This window comes from Acyrthosiphon pisum, chromosome A2 (genome assembly GCF_005508785.2).
Source record: "Acyrthosiphon pisum isolate AL4f chromosome A2, pea_aphid_22Mar2018_4r6ur, whole genome shotgun sequence".
NCBI classification, from domain to species: domain Eukaryota; kingdom Metazoa; phylum Arthropoda; class Insecta; order Hemiptera; family Aphididae; genus Acyrthosiphon; species Acyrthosiphon pisum.
The window spans coordinates 97297364-97304351 of NC_042495.1; the positions used below are offsets into that span (position 1 = coordinate 97297364).

At 26.3% G+C, this 6988-nt stretch overlaps 1 protein-coding gene across 10 annotated transcripts in view; it reads left to right on the top strand.

Moving 5' to 3' along the window:
- The first annotated feature begins 2026 nt into the window (after nt 1-2026).
- The window catches only part of LOC100168636 (basement membrane-specific heparan sulfate proteoglycan core protein), a 164780-nt gene continuing 159818 nt past the window's right edge, over nt 2027-6988 (top strand). For 9 of the 10 annotated variants that reach the window (XM_016807846.2, XM_029489102.1, XM_029489099.1 and 6 more), the window contains exon 1: nt 2027-2183. The gene's annotated coding sequence lies outside the window, so the exon portion shown is untranslated. Of the gene's footprint in view, nt 2184-2237; nt 2395-6988 lie in introns of those variants that run through there. The other variant, XM_008189042.3, reaches the window with a different exon arrangement.

A 6988-nucleotide genomic window follows, 5' to 3' on the forward strand; every position in this document is an offset into this window, starting at 1 on the left:
GATGCAAATACTTTTATGAGTTATACTTGGCCTAAATTTACTTTGAAATTTTATAAAATTCCAAGAAATTATATAATATTCTCCCGATAAAATATTTGATACATAATAAAATGTAATAGAATAAATCCAACTTATCGTAGTCTGCATAACTACTGGGGAAAATGTCTTGAAAAGGCGAAAACAATTACTTACACTAAAAACATTATTTTAAATGATCCAGGGTTAAGTACTAAAATCCATGAATTTATTATTATTTTTTTATAGTTGTATCTTATTTGCATGCCAATAGGTAGCTAGTAGATACCAAAAAAAATGTTTATTGTATCATTTGGATCACACCTAAATCAAAAAAATTAAATGGCTATACATGTATGTTGTTTTATGTAATATGTTTATATTTTATGAATATAATATAAACTTGATAAAATCTAATATTTTGTGGTATAAAATAATCAACTTAATCGCAAGTTTAAAATTATGTTTATTTTTGAGAAGTAATATTTATTTAAATACAAGTACACAGGGTGATCCATTTAACGTAAAACACTCATGATTATTCAAAAAATATTAGGTAACATTTAAACCCCCATCAGCTATTGTATAAATATATATATAATATATACCTACTAACTATCTAGAACTGAATATTATATAAAATTCATTTGTACAAATAAAATATTTAAATAGGAGCAAGATACATACTTCTAAGTTCTACTAGATGTATACAATCACATACTTTTACTCTAAGAAATACATATTATATAAAACGGTTGTATTTATTGATGTGCTATTAAATTAATTATATTTTGTGAGACGTTCGCTATTGTGAGCTAATAATAAAATAGTATTCCAAAAGGTTATTTGGTTGATCACTCTAGTGTTTCCGTTTATTGCCGATAATAATTATACCTAAATGATTATGTATTATATATATTATATTCATAATCAATGTTATTAGTAATTATTCCAAAGTGAATATTTTATCCTTTCGGTCGTGCTATAATATTGCTGCAGGCCATCTTCGTAATACGATTGCATATTATATTTAACGGATGTCCACGGAATCTCATATGGCCATAAAAATATAAAATATACTCAATACGATTACAGCAGCACTCATCTTATTATTTAATAACTATTAAGTGTTTTCATTTATTGGTCGAGTATGGATGTACTATAACAGCTGATACTTGACAGAATATGACTTAAATTTAACAATTAGGTAGGTATTGCTTTTTAGATAAAGTATATAATATAGTGACACAGCAAATGTAAATGGGAAGTTGTGGTTACAGGTTATACGAGCAGTGAGGAGACGTAGGTGGTAGGTAAGCACAACGCAAGCCACTTGTTATTCTAATATACCCTATAAAGACAATGATTGTTATAACTTATAATAGTTATAACTTGTAACACTGACGTAGGTAGGTATAGGTCGTAATGTCGTGTACTCGTGTAGTCATCGTTAGAATTCACGTTGATGTATGTGGGTACCTAGGCATGTACGTAGGTACCAAATGATGTGCACGGACTTGACACCCAACGGGGCGCGGCCGTAAATTTCCATCCCACCCCCACCCCCATCGATTTTGGACCCACACGGGCGATACGCGAGAATTTTCTCCAAGTGCAGCCGCGCTCGCCCGTTGCGCGCATTTCGGGAAGATGAAAAAAAAAATTACTTAAATAAAACGAAGATGACACAATCACATTGTACGTAAGAAAAATAAACGGAAAACACTCATCACCATCATCATCATCATCATCATCATCATCATCATCATCACGTCGTCATCACCGCGATTGACCCGTTTCCATCACCGGGAGGGTATACAGGGTGCCAAAAAATAAGTAAACATATATCGAGAGACGGTGATTTTTTTTTTCAAACAAAAGGATTTTATACCCACCCAGTCACCGGCTGGTGGGTGGGGGAAACGCTTAGAAAAATCTCACGTACGTACAGCGACGCGTTTGTGCATGCGCGTGCGGGTGCCGCCGGTATAGTAACCGTCGCTGCATCGCTCGTGTAGAGAGTCACATGCTGAGCCGCCGGCAGTTAGCCCCACGAACACGGACCGTAACAGACGGACCGAACTTCCACTGTTAAGCCGTTCCACGCGTGTGTCTGCGAGAGTGTATATGTGTGGTGCACGTGTCTGTGTGCGCGTGTGTGTGTGAGTGTGAGTGTTTTATTTACTTTTATTATTTTTTAAATAATATAATTTATTTATAATTAATATATGGCGATGTAAAATTATTTAATTGTTTCGATATATTATATATATATATAATATCTATTATGTATGAGTACATTTGATGATTTCGAAATCACCCATGTACATGTGTATGTAAATATGTCGTAAACGAATATAATATATTATATGCCACAATGTGAGTATAAATCGAGTTACCAAAACATTACAATTTTCATCCACTTAAGATTATATATTATAAGCAGGTATAACTTGGAAAACCAAAAATATTTTCGTTCTTCAAAATATACATTATTATAAAATTATAAGACGTAATGCCACTATAACATAACATTGTTTTGGGTTTTTATTAGAATATAAAACATCAAATTTTTACCTATTAAGTCCTTTATTTCATATATTATATGCACTAATAAAATAGAATACCATCTTACATTCTTATACCTGTTTTACTAACTGCATAATTATTGAAAACTACATTTTTGTGAACCTAGAATATAATATAATATAAAGCTAATAAATACTATAGCATAAAGTGGCTATTTTCACTGTTGTTTGGTTTAAACCAATAATACCAACAAATGAGGATTTATTCAAAATATTTTTACTAAATATACATTTTTCCTCTGTGTTTTTATTGATTAAAAGCGAAATTTGTAATTTATTTAAAATTGTATTTTACCGTTGCATTTAAACTATCTAAGTAAGAACATAAAATAAAAATAATACAAATTCTATAGGTAAAGTAAAATACTAAACATCCCTCTTTATTGATAATCTTGAAATTATAAGTTTTAAATAGGTACACATTGTTTTCTACTAACTCAAATTAAATAACTCTAAAATAATTCTATTTAAATATTAAATTAATAGTTTAGAAACTTCACAAGGTGATCTAACATTTCATGATCTAATACAATTAAGAATTAGAAGTTTTGCAAATATTACTGTACAAAATATATATTATATATATATTTGTATTTGTATAACATTAGCAATGTTTTATATTAAAGATAAAAAAATATATTTTGAGTACATCAATTAACCATCCAACACTAACCTTATCGAGTATATTGTTATCCATTTGAACATTGGTTAATTTTAAGTATTATAAAAGGCATTAACGTAATATAATTCCAATATCTTTTTTCACTGCTAAATCAATTATAAATACAGTTTTCAGTACTCAGTTAATGCATATTGTATATGTTAAAGAGTCACATGGTTTTAATGGTTGTTACTCGGCTTTTAACTTAATGTTATTTTTGGTAATAATATACAGAATCATGTAAATGTTCTATCGTTTGATTTGCATTTTTTATACTAGTTATATTATGAGGTTATTTTTTACATAATATGAATTAACGTTTATATTAACATTTAATATTAATTCTCAGCATGGTATTAAAACTAGGGAATTGGCAAGAAGTTACGAATCTATTTTTGAATTTCCATCATCAAATCGTGAGTTATAGCTGTTGCATAATTACGAATATTTAAGTATAATCGTATTGAATTTAAAAACACAATATTTAACATTTAATATTATAATATATAATATTATTTAATGTTTATTTATGGTTGATTTATTTAAATACTATAAGATATACTATAGTTAATTTATTTATTTTTGACTAATTTATCATCCTCATTTATTTATAAGCAAGATAAAATGTAAATATAATTGGCAATATTTACTTCACACAATATAGTTTACATTTCATTATAATCATGACTGGTTGCATCGTGTAATGTGTATATGGAATACAAACGATACATCTAAAAAAATATTTTTTCTAGCCAATTAATATACATTATTAATTGTTATTGGAAAATATAATTTAGTTGAATAGTAATAACTTAATAAGGAACTAAAATATTGTTGGTCCTTTGAAGCCTTTATTTCTTTCAATTCATCTGTTATTATATACACATAAATACCTGAATGTCATATTTAAAAAAATTTTATTATTATAAAAATGGATTTTAATAGGCATAAAACTTCGTAATTATATTAATTCATGACTTAAATTATCGGGATATATACTATTTAGAAACTTAGGTATTAGTTATTATAAACGAACAAATGGACGTAAGTATGTATGCATTCAAAATATTTTGATCATAAATAATAATAGAATTATATTATGAAAAATTTGCCAGAATTGAAAAGCCTTTTTTAATATTTATGGTTATAGACCAGAAAATATGCCTAAGTATTTCTTGGATTCGTATTATGTAATCAGCGATGACAATAGTATATTTTAGCACTATTTTCATGAAACTATTTGTTTAATTTATTTGTTAAAAGAATTCCAAATTAAAATAGTTCTGATTTTATAAGATGCTGAAAAAAGCGTGAAGCTTTTTAAGTTTTATGACCCACCAAAATTTCAAAATGGTTTTTTGATTACAAACGTTTGTTTTATTCTTATAATTTTAACTACACAACTTTACTTAACTAATATATACCTGTTGAAGTAACCATAATTTATAGAATATGTTGTTTATAAAAAAATTTTCGTAGTTCTAAGATATTTTAGTTAAAAATCATATAATTACCTAAAACCTTGTATAAAGTATAAACAAATAGTATTGTAAAGCACTAAAATAGAAAAGTTAAACAAATGTTCGTAAAACTTTAAAACTTGAATGCCGATTTGTCTACTAACTGTCCAACTTGTACATTGTTTAACCGGCGACCACACCTATCTACCTCACCCGGTTATACTGGGCCATTGACAACATCAAAGTACCTATATTATTTTCTTTTGAATTCGAAATTATCTATATATTATATACGTACATTTTAATAAAATAGAAGTAGAATCAATATTTTGCAATCAATCATCAATATGTATGTAAATAATATTAAAATCAAATTAACACTTAAATCTAAAAAAAATTATTTTTATTGGATTTACATATTGTATTTTTACGTTTAAATGACCTATTTGTAATAAGACATTTATTAAATATTCAAGAATATCGTAAAATAATCGATGCACCTATAAGTACCTACAACATGGTTTAATATGCATGGCACAATTTTAAAAATAAATAAATAATCCATATTCCAATAAATTTTATTCTTAAATATTTCTTAAACCATTTAAACCCCTAGCTGTTTGTCCTTGGCCACTTCATATTAAATTTAAATATTTTATACAATTAACAAATAAATTATCAGGATTGAGCATACCGTGTTTCATAATATGCGCATATATTGGTTCGGCACATGGTGTTATTTGGCTGCTCGAACTCAGAGGTTGATTGTAATTTATATTATAAACAATTATTAATAAATACATTTTTATACAGATATCTATGTTAAAAAACCTAACATGTAAAAAATATATATTATAGTATAATAAATGATTTTTTCGATTAAATAATAAATTGTTCACAAACCCTATACATTTAAAATAATCAAGCTAAAAATATAGCCAATTTTAAATTTAAAATATAATGTTTAGATATATATTTTACTTTTATCGTTTATACCTAAGTTGGGTTAGTTTACTCTAAAAGTAATTTTAATTTAATCTTATGTTATGTCAAACATTATATCATTATTATACCCATATGTTGAAAGTTAATATGCTTATATTTTATTTGTTGGATAGTACTTACCTATTGCTGAGAGTTTTCTCATTAATGTTAAATTCTCCATGTTAACGTTAAATATTTGTCGATTGTCATCGCACTTATTAATTTTAGTATTTTACTTAAATAGATTGTAAACACATTGGGTAACACATGGTAAATGAATGTATTTTAGTTTAACACAGAGTTCAACGTAATATTATTTTCTTTTAAATATATTAAGTAAGCCAGACGCATTTTAGACCCCCCGCCCCAAAATGTGTGTAAAACGTGTAGTTATATTTTGATAACCTATGAAAACATAGATAATTGTAAGACATCACTTAGTAGGTATATATTAAAGCATTACATTTGTGCCTTTTTGTACTTTTGTAGAGTATCTGAGTATGCTACATATACGAAACAAACTACAAAGTATAAAACAAATTATTATACTATAATAGTTACAACTTATAACATTGACGTAGTATTATAGAGCATGACTCAATATTTGATTAGTTTAAGTAGCTCGGCAATGATAACTTGAAAGCTAATGACGAATTATGAATGTATTTTTTAGATTAATCTAATAAGGCTAACTATAACTAAAATAACAATGTTTGAATAATGTATTCCATATGGGATATTGGAATATATATATTATGTACTTAATTTTATTGTAGTTGTATTGTCTCTAAGTCTCCTGGATATTCTTGTATTTTATACAATAATACATGATACTTATATATAGGTATATTATGTGATTTTTTTCAACGCAAAACATACATTATCCAAGTGAATTTTTGAGTTTTTGAAAAAATGTTTTTATGTAGGTAATTTTATTTTTGAATACACTCAATTTTTCCCAAAAAGTTAATGTACTTACTATTTTTCTATAATTGTGATTTCTTTTTGTTTTGAATTTTTTCAATAACATTCTTGAAATATACTAATTAAGACGACAAAGAATAACTATATAGATTCAATTTTTATTTACAACTTATAAGCATTTAAAGTTTAGATAATGGCATATTGATTGATAAAGTTATACTCAGAAATAATTCTATGGTTTTTTTAACAGTCGTCTGAACTCTAAATTATTATAAATAAAAATAACTATTAGTTATATTATATTCAATTTTTATAATATAAAATACCTGTTTAAGAATATGAATTAAAAAAGTGTT